Raw genomic sequence first — 17,127 nt, forward strand, 5'->3', positions numbered from 1 at the left:
AAACACTGTTCCTTTCTACTTGCTTCACACCTGGTTCCTTCACCTGAAACACTATTTCTTCCCCTCACTCCTCAGTTCACGTTCCTCTCAGCTCAAACATCCCTCCTTCTCAGTGAGTCCTGAATATTGAGTTTTCCCCAGTCACCCTGTTCTCTTATCATCACAGTACTTGGCACCCCCTGAAATTTCCTGGGTTGTCTATTATCCACCCTCTTGCTGGAATGTCAGTCCCAGGAGAATAAGGGTCTTGTCAGATGGATTCATTGTTAGAACAGTGCCTAGCAGGTAGCAAGTGTTCACTTTGCAACTCCAGGGGAAATTGGGGTTCTCAGACCCATGAAATCCAACTAGGATCAACTGAAGCCCTTTCCACATGTACTTAAAAGCTTCAAACCCCACCACACCCCCAGGATTTTAGTGCCCCACCACACCCCCAGGACTTTAGCAGAATCTAGAGTGGCTCCTGTTCTCCAGGCCACCCCTGCCTTGGAGCTTCTGCTTTCTTCTACAGCTTATCTATTGATCCAGATACAAATCTCAGCCTGTTTCTCAGCTCCCACAAGAAAGCCCCTCCTTACAGGAGCAGCTGACATTTGCCCAGCAGTTACTATGCTCCAGGCACAGGTCCAAGTACTTCGTATGAGCTACATCACTTCATCCTACCTAAAAGGTAGGTGAAATATTGTGCCCGTTTTACAGATGAGGCAGCTGAGACCCAGAGAGGTGTTAAGCAAATTACCTAAAACCACTCAGCAAGCAAGGGATAGAACCAGGATTCACACTTGGGAAACTTGTGTGTGTTTGATCCCAACACAGGAAAGGAAAAAAAATGAGGGTAGAGGTAGGCACTTGGTTTAATGTAACTCATGCAGCAAAGACTTAGGAGGCTAGTAAGTTAAGAGTATAATGCTTTAAAAATCTGAAATAATCTTGGTTTGCATTTATAAAAGTATAGCATCCAGAATAAGGAATTTGATAGTTCCACAGTTTTTTTCTGTATCAGTTTTCATTTGAGTATTCTATTCAGTCTTGAGTATTATACTTTAAAGGGAGCTTGAAATTAAAGTACCTGTATTATTTTTCTATTGCTCCCATAAAAAATTATCACAAACTTTGTGGTTTAAAAATAGCACAAGTTTATCTTAGAGTTCTGTGGGTCAAAAGACCAACATGGGTATCACTAGGCTAAACCAGGATGTCAGCAGGGCTGGAGGCTCTGGGGAAAAATCAGTTTCCTTGCCATTCCCAGCTTCTAGAAGCCACCTGCAGTCCTCCAAGTCCCGCTTCCTCCATCTTCAAAGCTGGCAAGAGCTGGTCAAGTCCTCGTATCACATCTTCCTGAGCACAGCTGGGAGGGAAAGGTTCACTGCTTTTCAAGGATTCATGTGATTAGGTTGGACTCCTCTGGTTAATCTCCCCATCTCAAAGTCCTTAACATTAATCACATCTGCAAAGTCCCTTTTGCCACAGAAGGTAACATAGTCCCAGGCTCTCGGGATTAGGACATGGACATCTTTGAGGGGTGCATTATTTTGCCTGTCACATTGCTTGTTGCAGAAGATCCCCAGGATAGTGAAGGGATCACATTGGATGCAGAGAGTCAGACTAAAAAGAATTGAAGATGATCCCCAAATTTATTGCCTGGGAGAGAATAAAATAATGTTCATAAAGTGAGTAGTGCAGTAAGGATGTAATAAATGGTTGCTGCTTCAAAGGCTAATAGTAGAAATTACAAGGCCGGGCGCAGTGGCTCACACCTGTAATCCCAGCACTTTGGGAGGCCAAGGTGGGCGGATCACCTGAGGTCGGGAGTTTGAGACCAGCCTGGTCAACATGGTGAAACCCCGTCTCTACTAAAAGTACAAAAATTAGCTGGGCTTGTTGGCACATGCCTGTAATCCCAGCTACTCAGGAGGCTGAGGTAGGAGAATCACTTGAACCTAGTAGATGGAGTTTGCAGTGAGCCGAGATCGTACCACTGTGCTCCAGCCTGGACAACAGAGTGAGACTTTGCCTCAAAAAAAGAAAAGAAAAGGAAGAAAGATGGTAGCTCAGAAGGGAAAGAAGCTTAGGATGCAGCAGGAGATGAAGCAGTATCTTGCAAAGAATAGAATTTGGGATCCAAGTTTTCAATTTATATCAGATCAGCCGGTGGTTTGAATGTCAGAAAGTACTACATTTACCAAGAACTTTGCGTTTTTTCTTTCTCTAGTAAGGAGTCAGGGAGAATGCAGATGGGGAAGAACTATTGTGGAGAAGCAATTTTCTGGCCCTTTTCTGCAATGATTATACAATGTTTAGATTCTGAGGAGGAAGGGGAAAGTTGTTGTTGTTGTTTTTTTTTGAAATGGAATTTCAAAAAGGAGCCTCAGCCTCCCAAGTACCTGAGATTACAGATGCCCGCCACTACGCCCAGCTAATTTTTGTATTTTAGTAGAGATGGGGTTTCACCATGTTGGCCAGGCTGGTCTCAAACTCTTGACCTCAGTCGATCCGCCCAACTTGGCCTCCCAAAGTGCTGGGATTACAGGCGAGAGCCACCGCGGGTGGCTGGGAAAGTTTTGAGAGGAAAGCAAGATATTTGAAGCTCAGAGGACTATCCTTTTCTTTTTTTTCTTTTTTCCAGGAACATAAGGGAAAGAAATCCCCTCGGAAACCAAAGCCCAGCCATCAGAGATTATAAGATTTTTCAGGCTTTCCCTATAATCTTCCTTACATTTGTCTCTTTAAACATGTTTAAGTCGACCTTTGAGAAGTTGCTGATAAGCGGTTATCAAACAAGAGTTGGATTTACAAACCCTCCCACCTCGCTCTGTTGGGTGGTAGCTTCCAAGGCCACTGTAAATGTGTATCAGTGTGAACCTGATCCAGAAACAGCCAGGAAGGGAGCAAAGTTTAGTTTAGTCTATGAGGAAACTGTCGGCTGCTGGTAGTTCCATGCTGTCTGTTCAGACTTCAGCTTGGTGTAAGTAGTTTTTAAAAAACTATTATGACATTTTAATATCAAAAGGATTGTAAGAATAATTTCCATCAAACATTAAATCAAGTTTCTACCTGGCTGTGAATCTTACAGATTAGAACTACTGAAAAGAAAGTTTCAGCACTCAGCAGTAGTTTTATTTTTTTTAATGGAAAAGAAAGCCGTGAGGTGTTTCAGCAAGTGTGCTGCTAAAACAGGTCCTGTGTGCATGAAATGATCTCTAATGTCTTATGTTGAGTGAAAGTGTTTACAGTTAGAAAATAAAAGTGAGTATGTATCTAGTGCCGAGAGATTGTTTCTAAGCAGTGCTTAGATTTCTCCTCGTGTTCTTTCCAGTTGCTTTTCCTCTGGTTTAGGTTCATAGTTACAGATTCATGTTAGCAAATATGTAGCAGTCTCTCAGATAATTAAATTGGAGGTTTTGATGTTCAAAGAAATTAAAAGAATGAGAATAAAGTAGAACTTAATACCCTGTAACAAGATGTTGGGATCCTAGATTTAAGAGCAGCAGAATGTATTTTCAAAGAGGAAGAACTTTGTAAAACAGAAGTGGCAAGCAGCCTGAGGTTTCACACAACTTCGGAGAAATCTGTTTTCTTAAAATTTGACATCTGTATGGATTTTTCAGACTAAATTCCCAGTACTATGGTGTGTAAAATGAGTTTCATATATGAAATTAGAGTTGCCGTGTTTCAGCTGTTCTGATTCTATCTTGAGATTACGATCCAGGAACTACACATTGTTACACAAACATATTGACTTTATTAATGCAGCTATGAGAATGTTAAGGTCGCATGTGGTAATGGAAAGTTGGTGTTTTCTATTTTCCTTTTACCACAATGCATTTTTTAAAAAACCTGGTACATGACAATTTTATGACTTTTAACTGTATAAATACATAAAAGGTCTAAAGGCTGGCGATTAGCCACTAGCCTTTCTTTTTTCTTTTTCTTTTTTTTTCTTTTTTTTTTTTTTGTTTTTTGTTTGTTTGTTTGTTTGTTTTGAGACGGAGTCTCGCTCTGTCGCTCAGGCTGGAGTGCAATGGCGCGATCTTGGCTCACTGCAAGCTCCGCCTCCCGGGTTCAAGCGATTCTCCTGCCTCAGCCTCCTGAGTAGCTGGGACTACAGGCGCCTGCCACCACACCCGGCTAATTTTTTTGTTTGTTTGTTTGTTTGTTAGTTTTTAGTAGAGACGGTTTCACCGTGTTAGCCAGGATGGTCTCGATCTCCCGACCTCGTGATCTACCCGCCTCTGCCTCCCAAAGTGCTGGGATTTCAGGCGTGACACCGCCCCCGGCCTAGCCAGTAGCCTTTCAAATCACTGGAGGAGTGCCCAGAAGAGAGATTATTTATGTAGATGTTCACTGGGTTTCCCCTTCCTCTGTCTTCATCTCAGACCTCAGTCTATTTCTCTAGCCTGCTTCTTGTTTCTGCTGTATTGAGCGGGAGCCCAGATGATGGTTCTGAGCCCCAACTGAATCTTGGTGAGATGGAAGTCCAGGACGCATTGTCCTAAGAAGGCTCTAGGGCTACAATGAAGTGAAAACCTTTACTCACTCTCTAGCTTTCTGAATCTCGTGATTCTAGCCTCTTGAGCTGATTAACGTCTCCAAGTCTATAGCTTGGGCTGGGCCAAGTTCCTCATTTAATTGTTGGTTGATGAGAAGGAGTGGAGGGCTGGGGGGTGTCCTGGGAAAGAAGCCAGTGTGGCAGGTGACATTGTTGCTGGGGAAGCAGCTATTTTCTCATGGGACTTGAAATATTTCAGTCTTTTAACAACCTGGAAGGCCATACAGGTGTGTACTAGCCGAATCGTTAACAAGCCCCTTTGAAAAAAATTTTGTAACCTCCATAGGTGCCCATACCATCCAGACCACTGCTCATGCCCTACAAAGCAGCCCTCAGGATCTGGCTTTCAAGCGTGTGTTTTACATCATTGCCTACCATTGTTCTCACTCAAGTTGCTCTAGCTACAAAGGTGTTTTGCTTTCTCTTGAACACATCAAACCTGCTCTTACCTTAGGGCAGCTGCTGCCTAGAAAACTCTTCCCCCTCATTGTTTCTTCCCAGCCTTCATTCAGGTCTTTATTCAAATGGCTCCTCCTCAGAGAGGTCTTCCCAGACTACCCTAACTAAAATGGCACCCTACTCCACTTCCACCACAACACTTCTTTTCCCTTTAACCTAATTTACTGTTTTGTTTGTTTGTTTGTTTTTTCTTGAGACGGAGTTTCACTCTTGTTCCCCAGGCTGGAGTGCAATGGCGCAATCCTGGCTCACTGCAACCTCCGCCTCCCGGGTTCAAGCGATTCTCCTGCCTCAGCCTCTGGAGTAGCTGGGATTACAGGCACGCGCCACCACACCCAACTAATTTTGTATTTTTAGTAGAGTTGGAGGTTTCTCCATGTTGGTCAGGCTGGTCTCAAACTCCTGACCTCAGGTGATCCGCCCGCCTCGGCCTTCCAAAGTGCTGGGATTACAGGCATGAACCACTGTGCCCGAAATTTCTTTTTCCTTTTTTTTTTTAAAATAGCCACCTGGCAGTGTTTATTTTATAAATTAAAAAATGTGTGTACATATATTATATGTATGCCTGTGTGTGTATATGTATGTGTGTTGTGTATGTAGGATATATATTCAGTCTTTCCCTCTAGAATGTAAGAACTTTGTCTTATTCAGGGCCATATTGTCAGTGCCTAGGACAGTGACTGCTTGACATGTAGTAAACACTTGGTAAATCATTGTATGAATAGTAAATTAATGTCAACTGGTGTTACTAAAGTTTATGTCCAACCATAGAAATTTTTTGAATAGCTGATATATTCACATTTCCAAGACCAAAACATATCAAGTTATACATTGAAAAGTCTTCCCACCCCAGCCCGTCGTCCATCCATTCAGCTCCCATTCAGGGTCCCCAAACCATGGCTATTATTTTTCCATGTATCTTTCCAGAGTTTCTTGATATATATGTAAGGAAATATAAAAGTATAAATAGATTCTTATTTCCCTCCTTTTCACACATAACATTATACGTAATGTTCTAAATGTTTTCACTTGTAATATATGTTGAATCTCTTTCTATGTAAGTACATAGAGAGTGTCCTCATTTTTAAATAGCTGCCTACTATTCCATTGTACGGATGTGCTATAATTTATATAACCAGTCACCTATTGATAGACATTTTGGTTTTTTCCAGTGTCTTCCTATGCTGAAGTTCATAACCTTGTACATGTATCATTTTATACATGCATAAAGTATATCCATATGACTAAATTCCCCAAAGTAGAATTACTGGATCAAAAGGTATCATAAATATTGCCTAACTGTCTTCTTTAGGGATTGTACCAATGTGTACCCCTCCCCCCATTATAAAAGTACTGTTTCTTAGATCCTTGCCAACAAAGTCATCAGACTTTTGGATTTATGCCAGTTTGATAGGTTAAATAATGGTTTCGGCATAGTGTTTGTTTTTTAGAATTTACAATAAAATTTGTGTTGAAGTTTTAAAAACTAATTTTCATTTATAATTGTGGTTAAAAATCCTATAACACCATTTTCAAGTGTGCAGTTCAGTAGTGTTAAGTGTATTCACATTCTTGTGCAACAGTTTTCCAGGACTTTTCTGTCTTGTGAAACTGAAACTCTATACTCATTAAATAACAACTCCCCACTTCCTACTCGCGCTGACTCCTAGCAACTACCATTCTACTTTCTGTTTCAATGAATGACTAGTAGCTATCTCATGTAAGTGCAATCACGCAGTAGTTACCCTTTTGTGGCTGGCTTATTTCACTTAGCCTAATGTCCTCAAGGCTTATCCACGATGTAGTATATGGCAGGATTTCCTTCATTTGTAAGGTGAACAATATCCCATTGTATGTATATGCCATGTCCTGTTTATCCATTCATTCATCAATGGATATTTGGGTTGCTTCTACCTCTTGGCTATTGCAAATAAGGCCTCTGTGAACATGGATCTCTTTGAGATCCTGCTTTCAGTTCTTTTGGCTATATACCCAGCAATGGGATTGTTGGATCATATGGTAATTCTATTTTTAATTTTTTGAGGAACCACCATACTGCTTTCCATAGCAGCTGTACCATTTTATCTTCGTTTTAATTTGTATTTCTTTCATTATGAGAGGGGTTGAGCATCTTTTCATATTTAAAATAAATGCCTTTTTTCTTCTGTGAACTCTTTATATTCTTTGCCAGTAATGGAATTTTTTTCCTATTATTAATTTGATAACATTTTTTGTTCTTGTGCCCTTGAGTTTTCCAAATTTATAAACTAGTCTAGTAGTCGTACATACAGGTGTGGAATAAGACTACCTGGGTTTGAATTCTAGATCTACTAATAGCTGTGCAATCTTGATTGGACAAGTTACTGAACCTTTTTGAGCCACATTTTCTTATTTGTAAATTGGAATAACATTGGATTGTTGTAAAGATGAGATGATGTATATTAGATACTTAGTATAGAGCTCGTATGATAAGGCAAAAACAAAAAAGGAAAAACAAATTAAAAGACCTAAAGTGCAGAAAAGAAATAAAACTGTCATTATTAACAGATGACATGATTGTATGCATAAAAAAACCTTATAAAATCTTTAAAAAAGTACTTGAATTAATTAATGAATTTGTAAGGCCACAGGTTAGAGTCAACATAAAAATCATACTAGAAACAATTAGCAGCTAAAATAGGTGAAAATATCACCATTAAAAATATCTGACTGGGCACAGTGGGCTCACACCTGTAATCCCAACATTTTAAGAGGCTAAGCCAGGAGGATCACTTGAGGCCAGGAGTTAAAGACCAGCCTGGGCAACATAGCAAGACCTCATATCCATGAAAAAAAAATTAAAAATATGAAAAAAAAAAAAAAAGAAAGAAAGAAAGAAAAAGAGGCTGGGTGTGGTGGCCCATGCCTGTAAACAGCACTTTGGGAGGCTGAGGCAGATGGACTGCTTGAGCTCAGGAGTTCAAGACCATCCTAAGCAACATGACAAAACACTGTGTCTACAAAAAATACAAAAATTAGCCCGGCATAGAGGCACACACCTGTAGTCTCAGCTACTCAGGAGGCTGAGGTGAGAGGATCGCTTGAGCCCAGGAGGTGGAGGTTGTAGTGAGCTATGTCACGCCACTGCACTCCAGTCTGGGTGACAGAGTAAGACCCTGTCTCAAAAAGAAAGAAAGAAAAATATATCTAACACATAGGAATAAATATTTCAAAAGAACACAACACCTCTATACTCAAGACTGTAAAACATTGCAGAGAAAAACTTAACTCAGAAATAAAAAAGTGCAATATATATACCATGATCATGGATATAAATGGTTAAGGTGCCATTTCTCCCTAAATCAGTCTGTAGATCTAATGCAATCCCAATCAAACTTTCAGCAGGCAATATTGATGAAATCTACTATTTCTAAGTTTTTTGTGAAAATACAAAAGATACAGAATAGCTAAAACAATCTTAAAAAGGAACAAAAAAGGTGAATGACTTATAATACGTGACTTGAACACTTAGCTATGAAACATTAATCAAGACAGTGTGATATTGCCTTGAGGACAGGCAGATATGTCAGTGGAACAGAATAGGGAAACCAGAAATAGATTCACACATGTGAGGTCAATTGATTTTTGATCAGGTGGTCAGTTCAGTGAGAAAAGGGTAGTTTTCTTTAACATGTTGCTGAAACAATGGATTTTCTTTTCTTTTTTTTTTTTATTTGAGATGAAGTCTTGCTCTGTTGCCCAGGCTGGAGTCCCGTGGCGCCATCTTGGCTCATTGCAATCTCTGCCTCCTGGGTTCAAGCAGTTCTTCTGCCTCAGCCTCCCAAGTAGCTGGGATTACTGGTGAGTGCCACCACACGTGGCTAATTTTTGTATTTTTGGTAGAGATGGGGTTTTACCACATTGGTCAGGCTGGTCTAGAATTCCTAACCTCAAGTGATCTGCCTGCCTCGGCCTCCCAAAGTGCTGGGATTACAGGCATGAGCCACCGCGCCCAGCCAACAAATGGATTTTCTTATGGGGGAAAAAATTTCATGCTGCTCTCACTATACACAAAACTGCAATAGACATGGGTCTATTGATAAATAGACATGGATCTATTGATAAATAGACATGGATCATAGATCTAAACATAGAACCAGAAACCTTAAAAAAAAAATAGGAAAATATCTTAGCAATCTTGGGTTATGCAAAGATTTCTTGAGCAGAACACTAAAAGCACTAACCATAATAGTACATTAAATACAATTAAATAAACTTACTTATTGCAAGAACTTCTTAGGACCTTTAGTATGTTACTGTTTTTAGTAAGAGGACCGTGCAGCATTTTCCACCACAGAATCCTTTGTTCATCTGGAACATGCAACATACTTGGAGAAGTGTTGCTTTGATCCTGTCCTCAAAATACAGTATTTTTGAGAGCTATAGTAAGCCCCCTCTTTGATACAAAGTAATGTAATTGGATCCACTTCCCTTCAACAACTTGAGTAAAGAAAACACTTCTGTCCAAAGAGCTGTGATTACACCCCATCCCCTCTTTGCTGGTTGGCCAGCCAACTGTTGCAATTACTCCAGGCTAATGTCACATTACAGCAGAATTCACCATAGTAAGCGGGGCAAAGAGTGACTGAAGGTGCAAAGCATTTTTCATTTTCCTTGCTGCAAGTTCCATATATATTGTCCCTCAGTTTTGGTGGAGGATTGGTTCCAGACCTCCTAGGGATAACAAAATCCAAGGATGTCCAAATTCCTTATATAAAACCTATATAACCTATGCACATCCTCTCGTGTACTTTAAATCATCTCTAACTATTTATAATACCTAATGCAATGTAAATGCTATGTGAATCATTGTTATACTTTATTGTTTATGAAATAAGAAAGCCTATACATGTTCAGTACAGATGCAATTTTTTTCCCCAAATATTTTCAATTTACAGATAGTGAAGAGGATAAGGAGGGCCAACTGTACTTGCCTGGCCTGCTCAGCCCTCCTCTGTCACTGCCTAGCAAACTCCAGGTTATTAACCCTTTGCTTCTCTGTACTCCGCTCCTATAATCCTAGCTCCTAATTGCTTGAAGGGCTGTAGACTGACAGTCTTTATGCATTCTAGATTTCTGTAGTGTACCTGGTCTCTGACTCATAGTTTACTGATGAATCAGATTCCCCTACCTTCTGTTGCTGCCCATGAACTGAAGTTTTATGGAATATGAGTTGTCACATAAGAAATAGGAGAGGAACCAGAAGAGAAAGTAGAGGGCAAACTTCACCTTAACCAGAATTTGACCCAAGGCCCATCCTGTTCAGAAAAAGAAATCTCAAAAAGAAGTCAAAATGGTATGTAATGCCAGAATAAATATAAAAAGAAAAGAAATTGGCTGGGTGTGGTGGCTCACACCTGTAATCCCAGCACTTTGGGAGGCTGGATCACTTGAGGTCTGGAGTTGGAGACCAGCCTGGCCAACATGGTGAAACCCCATCTCTACTAAAAATACAAAAATTAGCCGGGCCTGGTGGCACGTGCCTGTAATCCCAGCTACTCACAAGGCGGAGGCAGGAGAATCACTTGAACATAGGAGGCGGAGGTTGCAGTTGAACCGAGATGGCACCACCGCACTCCAGCCTGGGTGACAGAGTGAGACTTTGTCTCACAAAAAAAAAAAAAAAAAAAAAAAAAGAAAGTTTAAGGAAGTATCCCTATAATATTTCTGGGTTATATTTTTTAAATTGAACTACTATCATAGATACCAGTTTCTCCTGAATGTGGAAAGCTAATAATGAGAAATGGAAATGTCATCAATGTCATCTGAATAGGGCTTACTAGATAGACTATACATGACTGGAAGTTAAAAGGCTTTAACTTTAGATCTGCCACTAATTTGTCTTTTGATAGTAAAATATACTCTTTTAAAGAAAAAAAATTATGGCCCTCCCCTTATTGCAAAAGAAGTATGAATATGTGTGTGTTTATGTCTGTATCTATCCACATGTACACCAGGATCTGTCCTAGATACTTCCTCATGTGCCATCTCATTTAATCATCTGTCTGTGTCTCAGCTCCTCAACCTGGAAAATGGGATAATAATATCTCATTCTGCCTTCCTCACAGAACAACAAATGTGGTTATAATGAGACAATAAAATATACTGCTTTGAGCATGACTTATAATTTAAAGACAAATCTTTTAAAAAAAATTTTTTTTAATAAAAATAAAGATGAAGTCTCACTATGTTGCCCAGGCTGGTCTTGAACTGAGCTTAAGTGATCCTCCCGCCTCAGCCTCCCAAAGTGCTAGGATTACAGATGTGAGCCATAGCAGCCAGCCTAACGATTCAGTCTTGAATGCCATGTTGTGAGATGTGTAGCAATGGTTTCCATAACAAAATGATGTGATGAATCCTGGTAAAATTCATTTCAAAATACACTTGCAATACAAACTTAGAAGAAGCAATGTACACAGGATGTTTCACAGACACTTACGGAACACCTGGAAAGTATAGAAACCTTCTCTCTAATTCTCAATAAAGGCAACACAAAGTAAACACACACTTTACGGTATTTTATGACACATCTCATCTAAGAAAAATGGGCAAGAAAAACACTTAGGCAAATAAGTGGAGGAGAATGCCAACACAGATGATAATGAAAAGAATTTCACATCAGAACTTGAAAACTGATTTTGGGCCTGTGTTAAGATAAAATGGGCATTTAGAAGATGAGAAATTCCACAGAAGGCATATAGGGGGTTGTGGGGGGTGAAAGAAAAGAGCCTTATATAACTCTAACACTTATTAACCTGGACCTAGTTGCTGAAACTTGATCTGTTTTCTAGTAACCTGATTCTTTATTATTTATAATCAGAAGGTTTAAGAACTACTGGGCCTCAGCTCTAGGCTGTCTTTCCATAGTCCGTCCAGTTTTCAGAATTTAATAATATGGTGGGGGTGGGGGTGGGGAGGGGACACAATAGCTCCCAAGTATCTAGGAAACTACAAATTTTCCTCACTAAAACTCCCTAAAATAACTAGGTTAACACCAACTAGTAAACAAGCTCATCAAGGAGAGACCATAAAAGTCACTAATTGAAAAATTGTAAAGGGCTGCCTGTATAATCTATTATCTGAAAAATGATTTGATAATGAGACCCACAGGAATAAACACGAAAAGCAATGGCCTGGCGCGGTGGCTCACACCTGTAATCCCAGCACTTTGGGATGCCAAGGTGGGCAGAAAACTTGAGCCCAGGAGTTCGAGACCAGCCTGGCCAACGTAGTGAAACCCTGTCTCTACTAAAAATAGAAAAAAATTAGCTGTGTGTGGTGGCGTGCTTCTGTAATCCCAGCTACATGGGAGGCTGAGGCAGGAGAATCTCTTGAACCCAGGAGGCACAGGTTGCAATGAGCCAAGATCGTGCCATTGCACTCCAGCCTGGGTGACAGAGTGAGACTCCGTCTCAAAAAAATAAATAAATAAAATAAAATAAAATAAAATAGGAAAGAAAGAAAGAAAGAAAGACATTAAAAACAAGTGGCTTATATGGGTGTTTTAAGAAGCTGTAAAAAAGAAAATAATTTTGCTAGAACTTCTTCCAGCTCAAGAATCAAGTTTTCAAACAATATACTTAAGAAATTATACAAGATATGACTTAGAAGCCATAAGTAGCAAGTTGGAAATTACTAACATATAAGTGGATGTTAATAGTGCTGGCTCACTGAATAAGGAAAATCTTATGAAAACCTTACCACTCAGTACAGAAGTTGCCTTCATTATATAACATTACCCCTATGCCTATCAAATGAATTCTTCAATTTTGATATTTATTTTTTATTTCTAGCATTTCTTCTTGATTCTTTTTTATACTTTCCATCTCTGTGGTCAACTTCCCCATTTGTTCATGCTCCCCTTTCCTGCTAGATCCTTTAACAGAGGGAATAATTGTGATGGCAGTTACACGAATCCGTATGTAAGTTAAAACTCTTAGAACTATACACCATAAAAAGTCAATTTTACTTGTGTTAATTTACAAAGAATGAGATTCTGACCTGTTTAAAGCAAAAATAATAACAATGTATAATAGAGTTAAGAGCATATAAGGAAGTAAAATACATAATAACAAGAGCACAAAAGGTGGAAACAAAATAGTATGGTATATGAGGTAGACCGTAATAAGTTAAAATTATAAAATGCTATCTCTAGGCTGGGCGTGGTGGCTTACACCTATAATCCAGCACTTTGGGAAGCCGAGGCGAGTGGGTCATCTGAGGTCAAGAGTTCAAGACCAGGCTGGCCAACATGGAGAAACCCCATCTCTATTAAAAATACAAAAATAGCCAGGCGTGGTGGTGGGTGCCTGTAATCCCAGCTACTCGGGAGGTTGAGGCAGGAGAATCGCTTGAACCGGGGAGGCGGAGGTTGCAGTGAGCCAAGATTGTGCCACTGCACTCCAGCCTGGGTGACAGAGTGAGACTCTGTCTCAAAAAACTACTAAACTAAACTAAAATAATGAAATGAAATAAAATAAAATAAAATAAAATGCTATCTCTAGAACAGTGTGTTCTCGAAGCGTGTTCTGCAGACCAGCAGCATCAGTGTTACCTGGGATCTTGTTAGAGAGGAAATTTTTGGGCTCCACCCCAGGCCTAACTGAATCAGAAACTCTGGGGGTATGCTACCATGATTTGTCTTTCTGTGATTGTGATGCATGCTAAACTTTACAAAACATTGCTTTAGAGCAGGGGCTGGGAAATTTTTTTCTATAAAGAGCCACATAATAAATATCTTTAGGTTTTGTGAGCCATGTAGTCTCTGTAGCAACTACTTAACTCTGCCATTGTAGCACAAATGCAGCTATAGAAAATAAATAAATGAAGGAGAGGGACTGTGTTCTAATGAAGTGTTATTTATAAAAATAAGCAGCCAGCTGGATTTGGCCCATGGGCTATAGTTTGCCTACCTCTGCTTTAGAGCAACTATTCACACACAGATACAGCTAAATTGGTGAAAAGAAAATAAAAGGAAACATGAAAACATACAGACAGCCCTCACTTTGCATAGTAATATGGGACTATAAAAATGATCATGCAAGCTGAAACTATGCAAAGCAGTTTTAATAACCAATGGGAAAAATTATGGTTGTTTTGTGACCTTTACTTCTTTTTTTTTTTTTTTTGTCAAAATATATTTGGTAAGGGGTGGAGGGGAGGTGTTTTATTGACTGGAAAGATGCATCAGGGAACTTTCTAGAGGTTATAAAAATGTTTTAGGTCTTGTTCTGGGTGGTGGTTACATGAATGTATAGCATTGTCAGCATTTATTATACTGAGCACATGAGATTATGAATTTCATGTATGTAAAGAATATATAATCAAAGATTTTTTAATAGTACAAAATAAAGGTGTGGAATAAAGTATGCAGTTCGTATTAGGTGACATTCTCATTGCAAATAAAACCTGATATAACTTATGGGGTACCTCCCTGAGTCCAAGGAAAAGAGGTGACAGGGCACTATAGGGAGAAGAAGCAGTGAGGATATGCAGCCTAATAGGTTGGGAGAAGGAGCAGCTCCATTTGACTAGACTGAATATTAAGGAAGTGGCAGGAAATGAGGACAGAGAAATTGCTAAAGACACATCAGCAATGGCTTTATGTACCAAGTTAAGGAATGTGTACTTTACCCTAAGGATGATGAGAAACTTCCCTAATATATTTCAGGGCTTAAGTGGCCCTCTTCTTCTTATAAGGACATCAGTCATTGGATTTAGAACCCAACTGATACAGTTTGGCTGTGTCCCCACCCAAAATTTCATCTTGAATTGTAATCCCCATAATCCTCACGTGTCAAGGGCGGGACCAGGTGGAGCTAATTAGATCACGGGGGCAGTTTGCCCGATGCTGTTCTTGTGACAGTGAGTAAGTCTCACGAGATCTGATGGTTTTATAAGTGTCTGGCATTTCCCCTGCTGGCACTCACTCAGTTCTGCCACGCTGTGAAGAAGGTGCTTGCTTCTCTTTTGCCTTCCACCATGATTGTAAGTTTCCTGAGGCCTCCCCAGCAATGCAGAACTGTGAGTCAATTAAACATCTTTCCTTTATAAATGGTCCATTCTCTGGTATTTCTTCATAGCAGTGTGAGAAAGGACTATTACACCATCCTATCCAGTCTCATTTCATATTAACTTAACTAATATAATACTTTATTTCCAAATAAAGTTACATTCTGAGGTTCTGGATAGATGTGAATTTTGGGGGCATACTATTCAACACACCACAACACAAAATAGTGTCCCCCCAAAATTCATGTCCACCAGAACTTCAAAATGTGACCTTATTTGGAAACAGGCTCTTTATAGATGCAATTAGTTACATATGAGGTCATAGTGATTAGGATGAACTCTAAATCCAACAACTGGTATCCTTATAAGAAGAGGAGAGGACACACAGGGATATATATAGGGAAGAGGACCATATAAAGACAGAGGTTGAGACTGGACTGAAGAAGCTATAAGCCAAGGAGCATCAAAGATTTCCAGGAGCCATCAGAAGCTATGAAGAGACAAGGAACGGTTTTTCCCTTGAGCCTTCAGCAGGAACATGGGCCTGCCAACACCCTGATTTTGGAGTTCTAGCCTCCAGAACTATAAAAGAAAAAATTTCTGTTGTTTTAAGCCACCAGTTTGTGATAATTTGTTAAAGTATGCCCAGGAAACTAATGCAATATTTAACCCACATTCTGCTTTTTGTGTTAAACCTGTGGTAGTGGTTTTAAGGCATGTCTAAAATTTTTTTTTTTAATTCCTCCCTTTGTATAGCCTAATTCCTCTCCCCTTGAGTGTGGGCTGGAGCTAATGACTTGCTTCTAATGAATAGAATAAAGAAGAAGCAAGAGGCTTTAAGTCACCGGCCTTGGAGACCAGGTCAGAGGTTGGCAAACTGTAGTTCTCAGGCTGACTGCCTATTTTATAAATAAAGTTTTATTGGAACACACCATGCCCATTTATTTGTGTGTTGCATGTGGCTGTTTTTACACGACAACAACTGAGATGAGTAGCTGTGATACAGACTATAAGGCATACAAGCCTAAAATATTTACTCTCTAGTACTTTAAGAAAAAGTTTGCCAAACTCTGAACTAGGTCATAAGAAGCACTGCAGCTTTTTGCCTGCTGTGAATAACTTGCTCTAGGGGAAGCCAGCTGCCTTGTCATGAGGACACTCAGATGTCCCTGCAGAAAGGCCCATGTGACAAGTAACCAAGGCCTCCTGCAAACAGCCACGTGAGTGAACAATTTTGGAAGTAGTTCCTCCAGCCTTCAGGGGACTACATCCCTGGTCAACTGCTTGACTGCAACTTAATGAGAGACCCTGAGCCAGAACCACCCACCCATGCTGCTCCTAGATTCCTGCCCCTCAGAGACTGTGTGAGATAATAAATGTTAGTTGTTTTAAGTTGTTAAGTTTTGGGGCAATCTGCATGCTGCAGTGCACAAGTAATACACTCATCTGTCCGTTCTGCAGTTTTCAGTGCAACCTGCAAGCTGCTGTATGTGTCTTATCTATGCCACAGGCTTTTGCTATTTTAGAAACATACTGGGAAATGAGACTTTTATATAAAGAAACTCCAGGATGACACAGACAACACTTTTAGGAAACAAAGGACATTGGAAGGCAAGAATATTTTCATAACTCTGCTAACTGTCTAATACAATACTAGGTATGATTGTTGCCACTGATATTAGGTCTAAAATCACGCTTATTTGAGTCATCAGGCAAGATGTTTGTTATGCTACTCACTATTATTTATACAAAAAGGAGTATTAGAGTATGCCATTATAATCTTTATTAGATGCTTTCTATAAATGTTTTCTATAAATGTAAAGCAAGTTGTTTCCAGATGGAATGGTGTGAAGTTCTGTGGGTGTATTAATTTTCTCTTGCTGCATAATAATATAATCACAAACTTAGTGGCTCAAAACAATATAACTTTGTCACCTCGGTTACTGGGCATGGCCTACCTGTGTCCTCCTCTGAGGGTCTCACATAACTTCAGTCAGGGCTGCGTTCTCATCTGGATGCTCAACTGGGGAACTCATAGACCTAAGTTATTAACACCATTCAGTTCCTTG

General features: G+C 39.8%; 1 protein-coding gene across 14 annotated transcripts in view; it reads left to right on the forward strand.

Moving 5' to 3' along the window:
* MAP3K13 (mitogen-activated protein kinase kinase kinase 13) overlaps positions 1-17,127 on the forward strand; it is a 190,801-nt gene that overhangs the window by 42,009 nt on the left and 131,665 nt on the right. For 2 of the 14 annotated variants that reach the window (XM_077991961.1, XM_077991978.1), the window contains exon 1: positions 2,854-2,965. The exons of 2 other annotated variants lie outside the window; for them this stretch is intronic. The gene's annotated coding sequence lies outside the window, so the exon portion shown is untranslated. Of the gene's footprint in view, positions 1-2,851; positions 2,966-17,127 lie in introns of those variants that run through there. 10 more of the 14 variants (XM_015131424.3, XM_077991974.1, XM_077991975.1 and 7 more) reach the window with 8 other exon arrangements.

The sequence above is a fragment of the Macaca mulatta genome, chromosome 2, assembly GCF_049350105.2.
Source record: "Macaca mulatta isolate MMU2019108-1 chromosome 2, T2T-MMU8v2.0, whole genome shotgun sequence".
NCBI classification, from domain to species: domain Eukaryota; kingdom Metazoa; phylum Chordata; class Mammalia; order Primates; family Cercopithecidae; genus Macaca; species Macaca mulatta.